Source organism: Ambystoma mexicanum, chromosome 7p (assembly GCF_040938575.1).
Source record: "Ambystoma mexicanum isolate Mex_15411 chromosome 7p, UKY_AmexF1_1, whole genome shotgun sequence".
In the NCBI taxonomy this organism is placed as follows: domain Eukaryota; kingdom Metazoa; phylum Chordata; class Amphibia; order Caudata; family Ambystomatidae; genus Ambystoma; species Ambystoma mexicanum.
Window position 1 is genome coordinate 234432333 of NC_090939.1, and position 19613 is coordinate 234451945.

Here is a 19613-nt window from a genome sequence, read left to right on the forward strand (position 1 = left end):
CTACGTGCTACGCATCAATGTCCAACTATGCTGTGTTGAAACCTACGTGTCAAACACTCTGCATCAAAGCCTGTGCAGGCCAAGGACACTGTGTTTTGCGCCGCAGGTCTGCAGAGCATGCTTCTCGACACACATCCACTATTTGCTATGCATCGACGCCTGACTTCTCTATGTTAAAACCTACATGCCGAACCCTATGTGGCAAAGCCTGTGCAGTCCAAGGGTGTAGTGTTGTATGCCACAGAGCACGCTGCTCGATCCATGGACAGTACATGCTCGCATCAACGCTCGACTCTGCTGCATTAAAACCTGCATGCCTACCCTCTGTGGCAAAGCCCGCGGAGGCCAAGGGAGTGGTGTTGTGAACAGCAGGTCTGCAGAGCAAGCTGCTCGATCCACGTCCAGTATGTGCTAGTCATCTACGCCTGACTCTGCTGTGTTAAAAACCTACATGCCGAACCCTCTGCGGCAAAGCTATTTGCGGCATGGCTACCCCCATTACGGGTACCGGGTCTGAGTTCCTGGAATGGGGAAATACCGGGCCATTCCGACCTTGGCTGGCCCGTTATTTCCCCATTCCAGAAACCCATCCCCATTCCCATTTGAGCCCCCATAGGGCTCATTGGGCATGCTAACAACGGGCCTGTTAATGACGGGCTTGTAAAACCGGGCGTCCTTAGCGGGTCCCGCAAGGAGACCTCGTATTGGTGTGGGAGGGGTTTAACGGGGCCGGCACCTATACCGGCCCCGTTAACCCCCTACTGCTGGGTCGTAATGACCCCCTATATGTTAGTTACACAGGGTCCTACCAGGTTCCATATATATCCATGTAGTCCCATAGGGTTGTTCGCATTAAGCATCTGCAAGTTTGGTCAGGATCTCTTGTGCCTTGCGGTTATGCGTTACTGCATTTGGCTATTGAGCTAAATAATAAAAGCATTGACAGTATGTATATGTTTCTGTCCTTTAGCTATAGAACTGTGCATGCATATTCTTCATTTATATGAGTGTGTGTTTGTGCGATGCAGTGCAGGACTGCGAGTGTGCTTCATGTCTAACGCTGCCACGTCGTGGAGTCACTACTGACGTCAGCACCCCTGGTTTCTTGGTGCTTAGTCAAGGCTGTCCATATAGGTATCTATTTCCACGATCTCTGGTTCTTCTCCTACACATGTAAAGACTTGCATTATATTTGGTCTGTATGGCTGACTGTGAGCATACCTTTCAGTGCACTTGTCAATAATGGGTGCACTCGGGATTCATCCAAAATAAGATGGGTGGCTGCAAGCATGTCTGGTACTTCAACTCGACTTGAATCTGAGGGTGAGGAGGGGCATCTTCGGGAACCCTCTCTTCAAAGCCTTCTCTCTTAACCACTCTGCCGCTTGCCGGCTGCACTACCACTGTTTGTTGCTTTTATTATTTATTTATTTGTTTGTTATTCATCATTTATCTGTTTCTCCTCTTCTGCGCACTTTCCACTCCCCCCTCCATGCACTTTTCCCCCTCTCCCATGCACTTGCACGTTCTCAATGTCACTGGGCCTAGTAAGTATATATATAACATATATATATATATATATACATATATATATATATATATATGTTATGGTTACAGGTAAAACCGCAAACCCCCGAAATTCGATAGTTATGGTAAGCTATGCAATCATAACTTGTGCCACCAGTGTGCACTGCAAGGACTAACACCCATGACATCAAAGATGCCACCACAAATCTCATTCATGACATCACTGATGTGTTAGTGAATGTGTTAGTGAATTTCATAGGTTTTTAGTAGGGCACTTTAAGTATAAAGTTGCTTCACAGTAGTTTGTTTAGTAAAGAGGAAAGGATTTTAGTAACATATATAGGGCCTCATTACACGTTAGGCGGTAACCATGGCGCTATTAGCACCATGGTTGCTGCCGGTATTTTACCGTGTCCGCCTTGGTGGATGAACGGAATTGACGCCCTACTCCAAGGTGAGCGGGCGGTAATTCCCCATTCACCAAGGCACTTCCCCATTCCCATTTTTGCCCCCATAGGGCATAATGGGAATGGGGAAGGAGCTAATTACGGTACCGCAAATTACGGTACCGTAATTAGCTCCAAGGTCCCTTTGCGGCACCCTACTTAACGGCTGGTAAAACCAGCCGTTAAGGTTGGGTCCCGCAAAGGGAACTCGTAGTAAGGCGGTAAGGGTTTACCGGTACCGGTGCCCTTACCGGTACCAGTAAACCCTTACCGCCTAACGTGTAATGAGGCCCATAGACTTTAACTGGTTGGCCTATGTGCAATTAACCGGCAAGCATCCGTGGGACTCCATTAGTGTCCGCATGTCCGCATCTTGAAATGCACTTTTAAGTAGTTGTGGAAGCACACGTGTTTAGGTTCCACACCTAGACCCATGCATAGGTCATGCAGTGTATGCTGATAAGACCGCCCCTGTCGCCAGCCCTACGTATTCACGCAGTAGGCTACTGCATTTAAAGTATTGCTGTCCACTTTGTGGGAGGCTCTGCCAACTTTGCAATGTGTGGCTAAAGTACTCCTAACTGTATAACGGCCACTGCTAAACAAATAACAGTAACCTGCACTGTGACGTGGGTGTGTTAAATGTGGCATTACTTAGATTTATTTGCTGCCTCCTTTTCCATGACCCGTGAAACTGATACATTATGTGTGCACTGAGCAGTGAGATGGAAATTACGAACAGGTCACCTGCCAGTTAGACAGTTGAAGAAAAGATGTAACTGCAAGTGGGACAGTTTGTAATAAGGCTGCAAAATTGCAAAGCTGGTGCCCCTTCCACAAGCACATACTAGTGCATGTAAAGGCAAGGAAGGAAACAGCAGAATATGCAGAGTGCAAACAAGTTTACTGGTGGTTGGAAAAGCGCTGTATGTGCATAGGTTGCATAGAATAAACGGCTTTGTGGCATAGGTAAAGACGCTGTGGTTGGCGTTGTTGTATACATTTTTCTATTCCACAATGTATGTATATCCGCACTTGGTACCGCTAACATTAATAGCGTAGCATAACGTGTTTGTACTGCATGTGATGACAACTCAAATTGATGAACAAAGAAGCAGTGGGCCGGCTATAGCCTTTCAAAGAATGATGTTGGGTATAACATTTGCCACATCTGCTGTTGGCAACAAGAGGGGCACTCCTGTAGGGCAGTGGAGCTGTAAAACAACCTTTCCAAAGCATATGCTGCAAACAGACCCTTAGCTGGCAAAGGGCATTGTATTGTCCATGTAGTGCACAGGGAAGGTACTTTGAAGTGCATTGCAATGGTCGTTACAGAAGCATTACAATGAGTGCCGCCTATATAGGTGATGGACACCAAATAATTCTGTCTCCTGGCACGCCCCCTATAATATCTAGGTAGGTGCTGCCCCTTCTGTACCTGACTTTTCCTGGCTTTCCTTCTGTGGCGTGTATGAGAACATGATAATAAATAAAGATGCACTGGGGAACGAAAAAAGGTAAACAAAGAAAGCACCTTTCACAGATGAACAACAGAATTGCCAATGCACACATGCAGGGTGGGAGGGGTGGCATTGTGGAGAACACTGTAGTGCAGTCGGTTAGAAAGGAGTGCGCTGTACAAAGAGGTTTCTTTAATTGTTGCAGAACATTTTGAAGACAGTCATAGTGCAAAACTTACTGCAAGAAAATATCACTACTTGCAAGAAAGGCACCAAGCCAATTTAGATGGGGTGTGCAGAAATCGAGATAGCTGGCACAGTAAGTTGAACGTTGTAGGTAGGGAAACGTATTCATGCTGAGAAACGTCATGATGGCATTGGCGAAGTATGCCATTGGCACATGACAAAGAAATGCACAAATACACTTCTTTGCAATGTACCGCGCTGTTTCCATTGACGGACCAAATAGAAAATGACGCTGCCACATTGGTAACTGCATACTGCGATCGAAAGTTATGCAAGAGATATTAAAATAACGCATGAACTGGGAAAGTGCCTACTTCATCGCACACTGCACTGGAACTCTTGTAACATGCTGTGCAATGTTCCCTGCACAATGAACAACAATAATGTCGGCATGTTTGCCTATCACTCACACAAACCAAAATCAGGCATTTCATTGTACCTAGTCCATAGCAGTACACATGTACATCATAGATTGGTAAATGAGTAGCAAGTGCACAGTGTTTTGCATTCACTTTCACTGAATGTATGTCGGCATACCCTGAAATCTGCACGCTGTGCCTCGTAAAACACACACCCATAACGGCACCCTCTGCATTTCTGTGAACAAATACACATTGTAGCTCTGTCGGGCCGCACACACCACACCCACAAACTCTATTGCCAAATCCCGTAGCCTCTGCAGGCCCATTTCCATGATCGTCATCTGCAAAAGGGGCATATGTACCACATGTCAACCTGCAACTATTGTGATATTTGTTGACTTTTCATGCTTGCCGTGCACGGGAGTGGTGGCCCTTAAAAGTACCTTGGTTTTTTTGTGTTTTTAAAAAAAACAATGTTTTAAGGTGCTTCCCTAGAACCACTTACTTTGCGGTTTTCATACTTAAATGTGTGTTTTCAGTGCAGTCTGTAGATTGTGCACAAACATTTCATTGCCACTGGCCGACAAAGAGATGCCATTTCCCTTGAAAAGGTATATGTATCGGGAAGCAATGTTTTCATTCTCACAGGAGAACATCCCAGCAGCACTCAAGAAGTCACACATGCTTCTGTCAATGAGACCCCTTCTGACCTCTGGCTGCGGACAGGAAGCATTGGATTAATGCCAGGCGATTCTCAGCAGTATACATGAGAAATGCACCTTGGCAGTAGGAAAAATGCGCTGCACTGCTTTCATCAAAATCTTCAGTTGACTGAACACATGAGAACAAGGCATGGAACCCAAAAAGAAGCCTCCAAAGTGCACAATCACAACATGTACAGTTGCCGAAGAGGCCACGCGTCGACATTCTAGAAGCAGTCCGCTGACACAGCACGATTCCATACCACTCCACAAAACGTCCACTCGCTCAAAACCTATATTGCTAGACAAGTCTTCTTGGAGGGCATACACACACAGATCTTCCACACAGTAATCACCCATGATGAAAACTGTGCACCTTGCCATGTTTGCCAGCCATAGTACACAAAGTTCTGGAAAAGTGAATGCCTCCTTTTCCTGTGATGCACACCCAGAGCACCTGATTGGCCAAAGACCAGTCCCGTTTCCATTGGCCAACATGGTGAGAAGGGCAAAATGTGGCACATGCCTTTCCCCAATCACCGCAAGGGAGGCGCCCCAGTGAAGCCGGAGGCCTTCTTCTCCCTATTGGTGCTCTTTTCTGTAACGTACACCCTGACAACCTCATTGGCCAAAGGGCATAGTTCCATTTCTATTGGCCAGCATGCTCACAAACGCAGAATGTGGCACATGCCTTTCTCCAAGTACTGCCAGGGCCGCACCCCAGTAACGCCGGAGGAGTCCTTTTTCCTATTGACGTGCGTTCCTCTGACGCACACCCTGAGCAGCACATGATAGGGCAATCGCTACAGTCCCATTTCCATAGTCCAACACGGTGAGGAGCGTCAAATGTGGCACGTGCGAGTCACCAAGTACATCGAGGGCCGGTCCCCACTGCAGAAGGAGTCCCTCTTCCTATTGCCGCACATCCTAAGCAACTCATTGGACAATCCCCACAGTTTCATTTTCGTGGCCGCCACCCGCGAAATCTCAGCATGTGACTTTTGTGCTGCGTGTGGCCGGTGGGGAATAACTTGCATCCAGCGCAGGGGGAGTTTGTAGTAAGCGCCGACTCTTAAAAGAGTCTGTTTCTTTTTTTTAGATCCTTCTACAAAAACAACTTTTTGTCTGTTTTCAGTAGCTTTTAAGGTTTCTTCTATGCACATTAGTTCAGTAAAATCTTCACTGCATCCTGTAGACGAGCAAACAAAACTGCTTTGCCAATGGAGGACAACAAAATGGCATTTTCCTGGAAACACTCTGTATGTCCACAAGTAATAAGGTCACTGTTGCAGTCCCCAGTGCAGGAGTCCCTGTTCCTATTGCCGCACATCCTAAGCAACTCATTGGACAATCCCCACAGTTCCATTTTCGTGGCCGCCATCCGCAAAATCTCAGCATATGACTTTTGTGCTGCGTGTGGCCGGTGGGGAATAACTTGCATCCAGCGGAGGGGGAGTTTGTACTAAGCGCCGACTCTTAAAAGAGTCGTTTTTTTTTTTAGATCCTTCTACAAAAACACCTTTTTGTCTGTTTTCAGTAGCTTTTAAGGTTTCTTCTATGCACATTAGTTCAGTAAAATCTTCACTGCATCCTGTAGACGAGCAAACAAAACTGCTTTGCCAATGGAGGACAACAAAATGTAATTTTCTTGGAAACACTCTGCATGTCCACGAGTAATAAGGTCACTGTTGCACAAGAACATTTCACGAGCGGACAAAAATGTGTATCTGCTTCTGTTAATGTGACACCTTCCTTCGTCTGGACATCCATGAGCAGTAGGCCATGCTCTTCGTGGTATTGTAGATGAGAGAGGCACCTTGGCGGTGGGAAAAAGCGTGCTCACGACACCCAGAAACCTCCTCTATCTACGGGACAAATGTAAGCAAGGCAGGTAACCCATATGCATGCCGCTGTAAGAAATTACGATAACATCTACTACTGGAAACGTGGCAAGGTCTTTGCAAAGTGCATGCATATCGACGAAATGGCACTCATACACAGCGTTCCACAATGCATCCACTCCTTCCAAACCAAAATTGCAGTCAAAGTTTCTTTGCAGAGCACAGTTGTGCACATCTATTACAAAGGGAGCACCTACAGGCAACACAATACGTTTCGCCATGTCAGCCACCCTAAGTACACAGAGTATAATATGCAACCATTTCACCTCCCCTTCCTCTTAACCACACCCACTTACTTGATTGGCTAATCCCCACACTGCCATGGCAATTGGGCACGGTGGTGTAAAGGGCAGATTTTGCCTTGTGCACCTCCCAAAGTAGCGCGTGGGCCGCACCCCTGTAAAACTGGTATAGTCCTCTTTCCCTTCTCTGCAGCTGTACCTTATTAAGTTACTGGTAAACAGACACACACACATCCACCAATCGCATTAAAGGCGCCATCATTGAACACTGTCACTGCTGTGCAACACTTGAAATGTACCGTTACACATTCACAGCACAAATGTCATGCCATTCCAAAGCACGTCCACTGCAAAGTTCAATGAAAGTATGCACGATTTCTCCATCCGCATACATCCACATGGCCACCCAGGATCTTACTGGCAATGTCAAACTAGGAGCTTATTGGGAATGTCCCTTTGGCAGTGAAGAGGAAATGTCAAACTGGGAGCTGGCTTGCAACATCAAGCGTACATGGAATTTCAGACTGTGAGTTTACTGGGAATGCCAAACTGTGAAAGTACTGAGAATAGAAAATAAAAATCTTAATGGGAATGTTTAATTTACTGGTACTATTAAACAGAGTTAACTTGAAATGTCGCAGGGAGAGCTTTTTGGGAATGCAACGTTTACTAGTAATGTCAAATTGGTAGCGTATAAGGCATGACAAACTTGGAATTAACTTCAAATGGCAATCAGCTTGGGAGTGTCAATCTGGTTTCTTACTGGCATTGTCAAACTGGGAACTTACTGGGATTATAATATCTAACCTTTCCATCCTCCTCCTACTAGATCTCACTGCTGCATTTGATTTAGTTGACCACAACATTCTCTGCCAGCAGCTCAGACAACATTACCACTTCTCTGCTGAAACCACTGCTTGGATACAATCTTTTCTCAATGAGGGCATCATCAGAGTATTCATTAGTACTCAGCTGCTGATCCTATCCCAACCCCTCTAAAGGTCCCGCAAGGCTCTTGCCTCTTACCCACACTATACAACGTTTACACAAAACTTCTCTTCGATCTCCTTGATTCTAGTGAAATTATTCATACTAACTTCGTGGATGACACACAAATAGTCATCCCCATCTCAGGCATTCACTCGCAGGACTCTGTTACCATCAACTCAGTGTTTAGTACTATCCAAAACTGGATGACCACCCAAAACCTATGCCTGAACAATGAAAAGATTGAGCTGCTCATAGTGGGTTTCTTGTACCACCTCAAACACCTGGACCACCCCTTTTCTCCATTCTGCATTGATGACACTACCATCCCTGCACTGAACCACATCAAAACCTTGGGATTCCACCTTGAAGCGGACCTTTCCGTGACCAGACACATGACTCACTTGCCTCTTCCACTGCCTCGCCTGCAAGGCTCATCTCACTGAGCAGGCCATTCCTTTCTCCTGACAATTGCCTCACGCTAGCTGAGCACACTTCCTCTCAAATTTGGATTATTGAAATGTTTTACTCCTGGGCACTACTGCTGCTAATATCTCAAACTACAATTACTACAGTACAAAGCACTTCGAGCAGCCCTGGTTTTAAATCGCTCTGATCACATCACAGCTTCCAGATGCGAGACTCACTGGCTCCCCATGAAAGCACGTCTCATCCTCAAATCACTGACTATTGTGCACCAATGTCTTACAAGTTCGCACCCCACTACCTCAACAATTGCAACACTCAGAACAACCCCATTCATGAGCTAAGAACCAGCTCTAGCATTTTGCTGGTCATTCCTCACTTCAAGAAAAAAAGAGCGGGTGGAGCCAGTTTTTGTGTCTTGACTCCATGGCCCTCATTACAACACTGGCAGTAACTAATGGCCCTATTAGCACCATGTTTGCTGCCGGTATTGTAACGAGTCCGCCAATGTTAAATGGGCAAATACCGACCCATTCCAAGGTTGGCGGGGCGGTAATTCCCCATTTAACATTGGCCCTTCCCCATTCCCATTTTTGCCCCATAGGGCTCAATGGGACTGGGGAAGGCGGTAATTACGGTACTGCAAATTGCGGTACCGTAATTACCTCGTAAGTCCCTTTGCGGGTCCCTACTTTAACGGCTGGTCCAGACCAGCCGTTAAGGAAAGGACCCGCAAAGGGACCTCGTAATTAGGCACTAAGGGGTTAACGGCACCGCAGCCTTTTACGGCGCCGTTAACCCCTTAGCGCCAGGGTCATAATGACCCCCCATCTCTTTGGAACTCCTTACCAGCACCCATTAGAAATGACCAATCCTACACTACGTTAAAATCCTACAAAGAAACTGGTTGTTTGACAAATTATTTTGGCCATTACTACCACTGCCTGCTACCTATGTGAATGGCTCTAAATTATTTCAATACTTAATGCCATGGAACCCTCGGGTCTGGGCGTTGTCACACATGTTAAAATAAATAGATACAAAAATAAAGATGTAGCAATGGCAGTTCACTCAGAATGATGACTTGGGGGGGGTTTAGGAATGTCCACTGGGAGCCTGCCGCAATGTCTATGTTACTGGGAATGTCACATTGGGAGCCGAGTGGGAATGTCAAACTGTCACCTTATAGAAGCATAGATAATTATGTTCTCCTGAATATTTGACAAGCCTTGTCTCATTGTGAAGGATCCTGAGCTTCAACACACTGCTTGATATCTGAGATTTCTTTTGGATTTATCAGTGTAGACAACTGGGTGTGTGAGCTGGTAGCTTGTTTATAATGCCAAACAGTGGCATTGCTGGGAACTTCAAAATGTGAGTTTTTGTGAATGTCAAGCTTACTGGGAATCCTAAATTGGGAGTTTACAGGGAATGCCAAAGTTAATGAGGATGTCAAACCAAGAACTTACTGGGATGATCAAACTGGGAGCATACCTGAAATATCAAATTGGGAGATTACTGGCAATGCAACACTGGAAATCTACTGATAATGTAAACCTCGGCGCTTAATGAGAATTCCAATCTTAACTGGATTGCCATGCTGCTAGCCAACTGGGATTTATGAGTCTACTAGGAATATGAAAATGGGACCTTGCTGGAAATGTCAAATTTACTGGCAATGTTCAACTGGGAGATTATTCTGAATATCAAACTCTTATGGGTGAAGACAATATTACTGGGAGCATACTGTAAATGCCATGGCTATTTTCCTGTCACACTGAGAGCTAAGTAGAAATATCAAACTGGGGGTTTCCTTAGAATGCCAAACTGAGGGGTTCCTGTGAATATTAAACTTGGAGCTCATTGGCAGTGTAATTCAACCCTAATCATATTAGTTTGAGTTTACAGCGAATCTCAAATTCACTGGGATGTCAAACTTTTAATTTACCGGGAACATCAAGCTTGCTTGGCATGTTAAATTGACTGTCATTGTAAGAATTGGAGATTACTGGTAATGTTATATTATGGTGAGATTGAACCTGTGAGTTTACTGGCAATGTGAAACTGGGAAATTACTGTGAATGTCTATCTGGGTGTGAGTTCAGAATTAAAGGCTTCCCGGGAATGAAAACTGGTGTTTACTTGAAATGTCAAACCAGTAGCTAACTGAAAGTGTCAAACTGAAAGCTTAATGGAAACTCCAAACAGGGAGTGTATTTGGAATGTAAAACTGAGAAATTACTGGGAATGCCAGACTTAATGGAAATATCAAACTGGGAGTTTATTGGAATTACAAATTGGGAACTTACTTAGAAACTCAACCTCATGTGGAATGTCAGTCTGCTTTCTTACTTTCCTTATTGGGTTTGCTTACCTGAGAACATATTAGGAATATCAAGCTTACTATGAATGTCAGAATGGGAACGTGCTTGAAATGTCAAGCTTAATGTGAAAGTTGAATTGGGAAGTTAGCAGGATTCTTAAAATGAAATCTTACAGGAAATGTCAAGGCTACTGGGGATGCCATGCTGTAATAATCTACTGAGAATATAAAATGGGGAGCGTATTGGTAATGTCAAACACAACTGGAAGGTCAAACTATGGGAGTCATGGACATGTCAAACTGAGTGCTTACTGTGAATATCAAACTTACTAGGAATGTCAAAATGGGAGAACACTGGGAATGCTGGGCTTGTCACAGGGATGTTGCATGAGATGCCAGCATTACAGGGAATGCCAAAATGAGAATCAACCAGTTGGGATTGACAAACTAGGAGGTTGCTGACAATGTCAGTCTTACTCAACCTTGAGGGTACTGGGAATGTCACAGAGGGAGCCTTTAGAAAATGTCAGATTTACAGGGAATGTTTTACAGGGAGCAAACTGGGAATGTCAAGCTCTCGTATTATAGGATCATAAGTACTTATTTTCTAACCAAGCATCCAGCAGCATTGTCTCCTCATGGTGGGTCCTCCGTGTCATCACACCACGTGCCATTTTGTTCAGTGGGGAATAGAGCTATGTGTAGTTTCTTTTCAGTTTGAGATGCACTCCAGTGTCAGCTTGCTCTCCATGATAATTGAGGCTCAAATGAGATTTTCAGTGAGGTATACTGGGATATGTCAGCTAGGCTCATGCTGGTAATGTCACAGTATGTGGTTAGTTTGAATGTCACACTGGGAGCTTAATAGGAATGGCACATTTACTGGTAATTTCAATATGGGAGTTAGAGGGAATATTAACTTTACTATGACTGTCAAATAGTGTGCTTACTGGGAATGCCATGCTTCCATAAAATGTCAATCTGGGAGTTTACTGGGAATGACAAATTGAGAGTGTATAGGACATGTCAGACTTACTGAGAATATCAACCTGGGAGTTTACTGGGAATGTTAAAATGGGAATTTGCCAGAAAAAAACAAACTGGAAGCTTACTCAAAGAGAAAAGACTTTGAGGATTGTGAAACTGGAAATGTACCAATACTGCTAAGCTCATTGTGAATGTCAGAATGAAAGCTTGTAATGTCAATGCTAATTTGGATGGTTGAATAGGGAGGTTAGAGGTGTTGTACATAAAGACACTAACACGGAATACAAAAGTTAATGGGATTGTCATGCTGCTAGCCAACTGGGAATGTCAAAATATCATCATTAAAATCAAAGGAATTATTTGTTCGAGTCTTTGGATTCCAACCCCCAACACCCTCATTGACACTATGTTCCAGCATATGTTTTGCATCCTTGCAGTTTGAAATGCACACACAGGGTTTATTTGTCATATTTGGGACTGATTTGGGATGTATCATTGCAGTGTACTGGAAATGTATACACTGGGATCTTAACTGGCAATGCCATGCTGTGAGATTACTAAGAATGTCAAACATGGGAAAATTGGTAAATGCAATAGTACTAGAAATGACAAATTAAGAGTTTACTAGTAATGATAATCTGGAAGGTTACTGGGAATGGCAAAGTAGGAGTTTACTCGAAGTGTAAAACTAAGAGCTTACTGGGAATGCCAGGCTAATGGGAATGCTAAACTGGAAGTGCATTGGCAAAGGTAAGCCTCCTGGGAATATAAAACTGGGCATTGTCTATGTTTGTCAAACTGGGAGCATACTGGCAACTTCAAATTACTGGGAATTTCAAACTTGGCACTTACTGGAAATGGCAAGCTACAGGTTTACTGATTATATAAGGCGAGGAGATAACTAGGGATGTCAAACTGAGAGTGCACTGTGAATGTCAAGTTTATTAGGAATGTCAAACTGAGACACTAGTGGGAATGACACTTTGGGAAAGTATTAGGAATGTTAAATTTACTGGGAATCTTAATCTAGTTTCTTACTGGGTTTGTTAACCTGGGATTTACTGAAAATGTCAAGCTTATGGGAATGTCAGAATGGGAGCTAAATGGGAATGACAAGCTTGGAGCTAACTGAAAATGTCGCACTTGCTCAGATTGTTGAATAGCAACATTAATGGGAATGCTGATTTGAGAGCTTTCGGGGATTGTCAGGCTTACAGGGAATGTCCTGGTAGCAAACTGGGAATGCCAAAATATCACATTAGGGGATCATAGGTACTCATTTACTTGCAGAATGTTTCGAAAACCTTGTCTCAGTGTGATATGTCATTAGCCCCAACAAAGGTTTTGCCATTATGTTGTATGGGACACAGGGATAGGTCCTACGTCTTTTCATTGTTTTCAGTTTGAGTGGAAGAAGTATGCTTTCTCCAATGGCAGCATGCTGTTTATGATATTTGGGGTTGGTTTAGGATTTTTCAATGCAGTGTATGTTGTGATGTTAGGATTTATACCACACGCCGCTGAAATGTGCATGCTTTACAGTGCATTGGATTATAAGCATTTATTTTTTCAAGAGTATTTGGGAAGACATGTCTCAATCTGATGAGTTCTGAACATATACACAGTGCTTGCCATGATATTCTTTGGTGCATGGGGATATGTGTTGTGTCTTTTCAGTTGTAGCTGCAGATACAGGGTTTCTTCAGTGTCATCTGTCTCTCTGTGGTATCTGGGGCTGATGTGTTAGCGACAATTCTCCAGAATGGCTAATTTCCCTTACCTACTGAGTCCCTCAGTGGCTTTGCTGGATTTCTGGGATTTATTTTTCTCACCTGATAAGAGCGTGAGCCTTTTTTCCCACTCTTACATGTGTTGTGCTGTGTGTGTTTTACAGTTTTGTGTTCATAGACTGTGGAGCCTCACCTACTCCACAGGCATCATCTTTTTACTGTGTGTTACACAGCACCTTCAGTGCAGTGACACAGAGTTGTGTTTTAGATTTCCCAACTCAGACTCCATTTTCTGGGACTGACTACTGTCTCCCAGAACATATAAAGTTGCCATTAACTTTATTAGCCTCTGTAAAACCACAGACCCAGTACACCCTATCTTACATAGAGTACTGGAAAGGGTTAATACTTATCCCTTTTTTGTCTGTTTTTTTTAGCATTGTTTCGCTCCCTTTTCATCAAGACTTGGCTGGTGGCAGTGGTGACTACCCTATTTTTCCTACCGCAGTCATCTTAAATAACCTTGGTTTTGTTTTAGGCTATCTTGGTAGTCTCGAACTAAAACCCGCTAGACCATATATGTTTTATTTCGGTTTCGGCTGGGTTTATTCGCCATTTCTTTTTGAAAATGTCTTTCTTGTGTTTTACTCTGCATGCCAAACCAGGTTTGGTTCCTTTGTTCACCGTCTTTTCGCGGGCTTCTATGCAGAAACCCTCCTTAGGCACCTGTATGTTCGGGGGGGGACAGGATGTGAGGGAGGGGTTTAGGACTCCCTGCACAGGGTCACCTTGGAGACCCATGTCGCACTCTGAACTGATTGGCTGTGGTGACTGTCCCACGGGACAGCCACCCTGCTGTGTGATTGACAGCCAGGCTGTGTGAATGGGGGAAAACTGCATAAAATGCACGTCTCTGGAAAGGCAGAGTCGCCACTGGAACAAAAGAACCGACGAGGAGCTGATGGAAGAGAACCCCTACCACGACTGAACCACCCGGTGAAGCCCTGCTGCAGGTCCGAATCCTCGAACTCCAACGAAAGAGAAGATCCTCGAGGAATCTTCTTCCCCTGAGCTGGTGGGACAACCAGTTTGCCCAAACTGCAAGCCAGGACTCCCTCCTGTGGTCGAATTTGCTGTACAGAGCTACAGTGGGCCTGATAGCCAGGAAGGTTAGACCCTGCTTGGGTTTTAAGGAGCGCACCTTTTATTTGTTGCTTTGCTCTGCTGCTGGTTTCTTCCCTAGGCAGTGCAGGACCCTCCAGTCTTCCTACTTCATGTCAGTCTGACAGTCGCTTCAGGAACCGTGAGCCTGCAGGAACTGCCAGGAATGTCCGCCTCAGCTACAACTTCTTCTCCATTTAAAGGTACTGTGCAAATCCGGTTGTTCGTTTCGTTCAGCCGTGGAGAAAGTGTGTGAAATGTTTCTCCAATCCGAGGGCTTGTCCTTCTCCACTCTTTAAACTAACTTTTCTGCTGACCAACTTCGTCCGGAACTCTTGGCAAAGACTTAACCGCAAACTAACCTGAGCTGTGTGATCTTGAGAAAAGGACTTTTGTCCTATTGACTTTGGCCCTAAGCCTTTTTGATTTGATTCAATCACTGCAGTTCCTCTTTCTAGATTGCCCTGCTACTTACCTGTTGGTACTGTTCAATTTCTGCCTAACTTTGTCTTTCCCTCCCTTTTAACATTCTAGAGTGCCATTTTGCTCCCACTTCATTTGTGAGCTTAACTTGTGTGGAACCTATTGGGAGTGGTGTGGTGTATTAAGAGTGTGATTTTTAAAGTGCTTTACTTTAGTGAAATTTTATACAACTGATGTGTAAATAAATGTATATTCTTTTACTCAGAAACCTTGAGTCAGTGTTTGTTTGAAATAGTGGAAATGTGTCATGTAGGAGCTTATTTGGGATCTTACTCAAGCTTGTTGGGAATGGGAAGTTGGAACTTTACAGGAAATGTCAAGGTTAATGGAAGGTCAACCTGTGAGCATGTTGGAAATGAAACGTTTGCTTGAAACAGGATCTTACTGTGAATGACAAACTGGGAACTTATTGGGAATGTCCAAATGGGATAATACTCAAAATGAAAAGCGTACTGTTAATGTCAAACTTGGAGCGTACTGTGAATGTCAACTAGTACAGTACTGAGAATGTAAAAGTGGAAACTTGCTGAAAATGTGAAGCTTAATGAAAATGTCAAACTTTGAGTTTATTAGGAATGTCAAGTCTCCTGGGGATTTTCCAACTAGAAGCATATTTGGAATGTCAAATCAAGAGCTTACTGAACATGTCAAACTGTGAGCTATATGAGAATTGCAAATTGGAGTTTACTGGGAATATAAAACGTAATGGGATGCCAAAGTGGGACCTTTTAGGGAATGTTAAACTGTGAGCTTGTCGGAAATGTCAAACCTATTGGGAATTCCAACCTGGGAGCTCAAGGGGAATGTGAAGATTACTAGCAATGCTAAAGGTAGTTGCATGTCACAATGGGACTATACTAGGAATGTCAAAGCTCTCTGGCAATGTGACTCTGGGTACTTACTGGAGCTTATTAAGTATTGTCAAAATGGTAGCTTACTTTGAAATGTCAGCTTAATAAAAATGTCATAGTGGGAGTTTACTAGGAATGGCACACTGGGAGCTTATCGCAAATTTCAACCAGTGATCTTACTGGGAATGCAAACTGTGAGCGTATTTGCAAATTGGGGATTTGTCGAAATGTAAGAAACGCTTTAGAAATTATATTGCAACCATACTGGTACAGTCAAACTTAGAGTGTACTGGAAATGTCAAGCTTACAAGGAATTTCAGATAGGACCTAACTGGCAATGCAAAATTGGGACCTTCTTAGGAATATCAAATCGGACGCTTATTGGGTATGCAATATTATGGCATGTCAATATGACATTTCATGAGATAAGACATTCTGACATTACAAGGAATGACAATAAATAAATAAATAAAATAAAATAAATAACAAATAAAATATGGAGATCTTGGGATAACATATCATGCCATAGCATGTCATGACATATATATGACGTGAGATAGCATTACTCTTAATGTAATAAAATCACACAGTGGCATATCATGCCATACCATGGTATGACAGTTACTATTTTTTACTTATTTATTTTGCTTATAGCTCGATCCTACCTAGAAAGCAGCAGAGTGCTTTACAACAGGAGGGAGACAGAAATGGGCTTGCCCTTTCATGCAATAGCACATTACTGTTGGAGGAGGGAGAATGGGCATATGTTTCATATTTATGTGACATGTTGTAAGTCATGATCTGTCATGAAATGCCATGTGCAAAACGGAAGTCCATGATGTGCTGTGTCAAAATAGGTCATGTGAAAACTGCAGTATACTGGGTTGCCGGAACTTTGCATTCAGGATCTTTATGCCAGGCCCAAATTGCCAGTTGTAGAGCCAGAGAAAATGCCAGGTTTAAGCTTGTTTTAGCACTAGCGCAATGAAAATGTAGGAACATCACTATGGTTGCATATTCTAGTCATGTATACATTTCATCTACACTGTATACATATCTGAACTGACTAGGTTCTATTATGTGTCATATTATAGATACATGAGGATTTCTTCAATGGAGTAATTGTGATCCCCTGATGAAGAGCTTGCAAGCTCGAAAAGCGTTGGGCATTGTGATAATAAAAGAAGAATCAAACTAATGGACATTGCAAGACACATGACTATATTGAAATGGTGAAACAATGAATATCATTATATAATGAAATGTATACATGACTAGAATATGCAACCATAGTGATTTCCCTACATTTACTGGTCTAAATCTGTTTTGAACGGTTTAAACTCCTCATAACTGCTTGGCTATTGTAGCCATTGATAGAGTGCAGGGGATGGGAGTTCCGCTAATGAGGGTGCTTTGCCTGTTTTCAAGTTTGAATTAAGCCCTACATCCTTCACAGGTTTATACATTGAGTAGTATTAAATTGGGTGATAATAACAGCTATTAATACAGTGCTTAGATGTGGAGGAATCTGGCAGTAAGCACTATTTAAAATCTAGCTATTATTTTATTATTTACTGGAAATATGCTAGGTTTTGCCAGCATGGCATAATGTAAAATGGGAATGTTCTGCTAAGTGAGCATGAGGTAATTTGATGCCTGGGCCTAATGTAAACGTTTAATGATGCGCTAAGTGGCTCCCTGGACAATGGCAAAGAAATGCCAATTAATGTAGCCAGGTGATGATGTGCTAACTAGATAGAACGAGGCAGCATATTATTTGTTTACAAATATATCAAACCACTTTATAGCGGCATTGTAACTTATATTTTTTAACTCGGGTGGCTAAATGCTGCCAAAAATGATTATTTCAACAAGTTTGAAGAGCTCTGTGCTGTCTACCACATCCAACATCGGGGACGCATGTGAAGTGTTAGGGGTCAGCTATCTTTCAAGGGTCTTTTGGATTGGCTTCTCTATAGCAGATGTGTGTTTCAATGAGGAATTGTCGTTTTTTACATAAAACAGTGGAATCATTTTTGGGGCGAGTGTATAATTCCCTGCCTGTTAATATCCTATCACGCTGGTCTCATTTGGATAGAGGATGCCACAAAGGGAGTTCAGGCCTTTTCCAAACAAACTCATTGGCCAGCAGCCCCCAAGCACACTGACAATTTTTAGAACTTACCCGTGTGGCAGTAATTCCTGCCACAGTGTGGGCAAACAAAGGAATCGCGTAGCACGAGGACGTGGAAGTTGACATCCTCTGCTGTTCATTGGCATTGCGGTCGGCATGACGTCTTTTCAAAGCTTGGAATTGGGAGACTGCAGTGATGCTGTTCCCTGCTCCTGTTGCTTTCAGTGGAAGTGAAGCAGGGCATCGGTCTGTGCCCTTGCCCCATTCAGCCGCTCGGATCACCTCAGCCCTCTCACAACATCAATTGACAAACTGGTGCTTCTGCCATGACTCAGCCAAAGCTAACGAGGGCAGGATGAGCTGCTCCCACCAGACATGGAACAAGGGAAAGCTTTGTGGTCTACACTATGTGCTCGGGCAAGAGGTCTGCTGCAACCATCTCTGTGCAGTTTAAGTCCCATCGCTTGAGGTGTATGCTCCAGTGCACGTGTCACAGGGGGAGCCTTTTGCCCACTTTTATAATGTGTGGGAAAAGTGAATAAAGAAAAATAAATGACCTAAATAAAGAACGGAATGTAGGCCACCCCCTTACATCACGTTAGTTAAGCCCTTAGTGAATGTTTTCCTTTAAAGCGGACTCTGTGGGCTTTCAATGTGTTGATTGAGGGTTCGGCCTTGCCTTTGCTTGATTTTAGCGGACTCAGGAAGTCTCTGGGTATGTGCAAATGACAGAACTGGAAAAGGGCTTTTCAGCAGGAATTAGAGCCACAGTGGTTTTGGCCCGCGTGATGGCTCACTATGGTAAGGACAATTGTGAACAATGACTGCTAGAATTGTGAAGTTAGCCATGCGTCACACTTAGACAAATTGTGAAGTTTAGCCATGTGTCAGACTTGGACAGAATTATGAAGATAAGCTAAGCATCACATTTAGATAGATTGTGAAACTAACCATGCGTATCACTAGATAAAATTGTGGAGATTAGACATGCGTCACAACAGATAGGATTGAGTACATTAGCCACCTAGAAGTAGTAGCCAATGTACTAACCACCCCGATCCTACTTCCTCAAACACACCACGCAAACACTATGCATGCCCACTGGGCTAGCCAATCTATACCACAACACACATCCAACACAAATAACACACACTGACAACATACAATCCCGGACACTGGACCTTACCCATACGGTCACAACAAGTCAGTGAGCACAACCTTTAATACCTGCCAACCTGCACATAAAACACACAGACACACCCCAACATAACAAACAGTCACATAGAAAACAACCCAGACATTGGACCTCACCCATACCGTTACAAGAAGCCAGAGCACGCAAACAACATTCTGGAAGCCAACACACACAGACACCAGTTTCTGCTGGTTCTGGATCTATCCTATCCCTATACCCTCACTAACCAACCCTGCCCTCTTTCGTGCAGAGCCATGTGAGTGCCTGGAGCCGGCCCTCGGGTGGTAGCTGTGCGTGGTATAAATCAACATAACATAACATCAGAGTCAAACTCCAGGTAGAGAGCCACCTTTGTGACATTGTTCAAGCCGCCACTTATATGCCTAATATTAGGAAGGGACAGGGCAGTGCTTGCTTTGCCCTCGCGCCACTCTGCTTTTAGCACTGTATC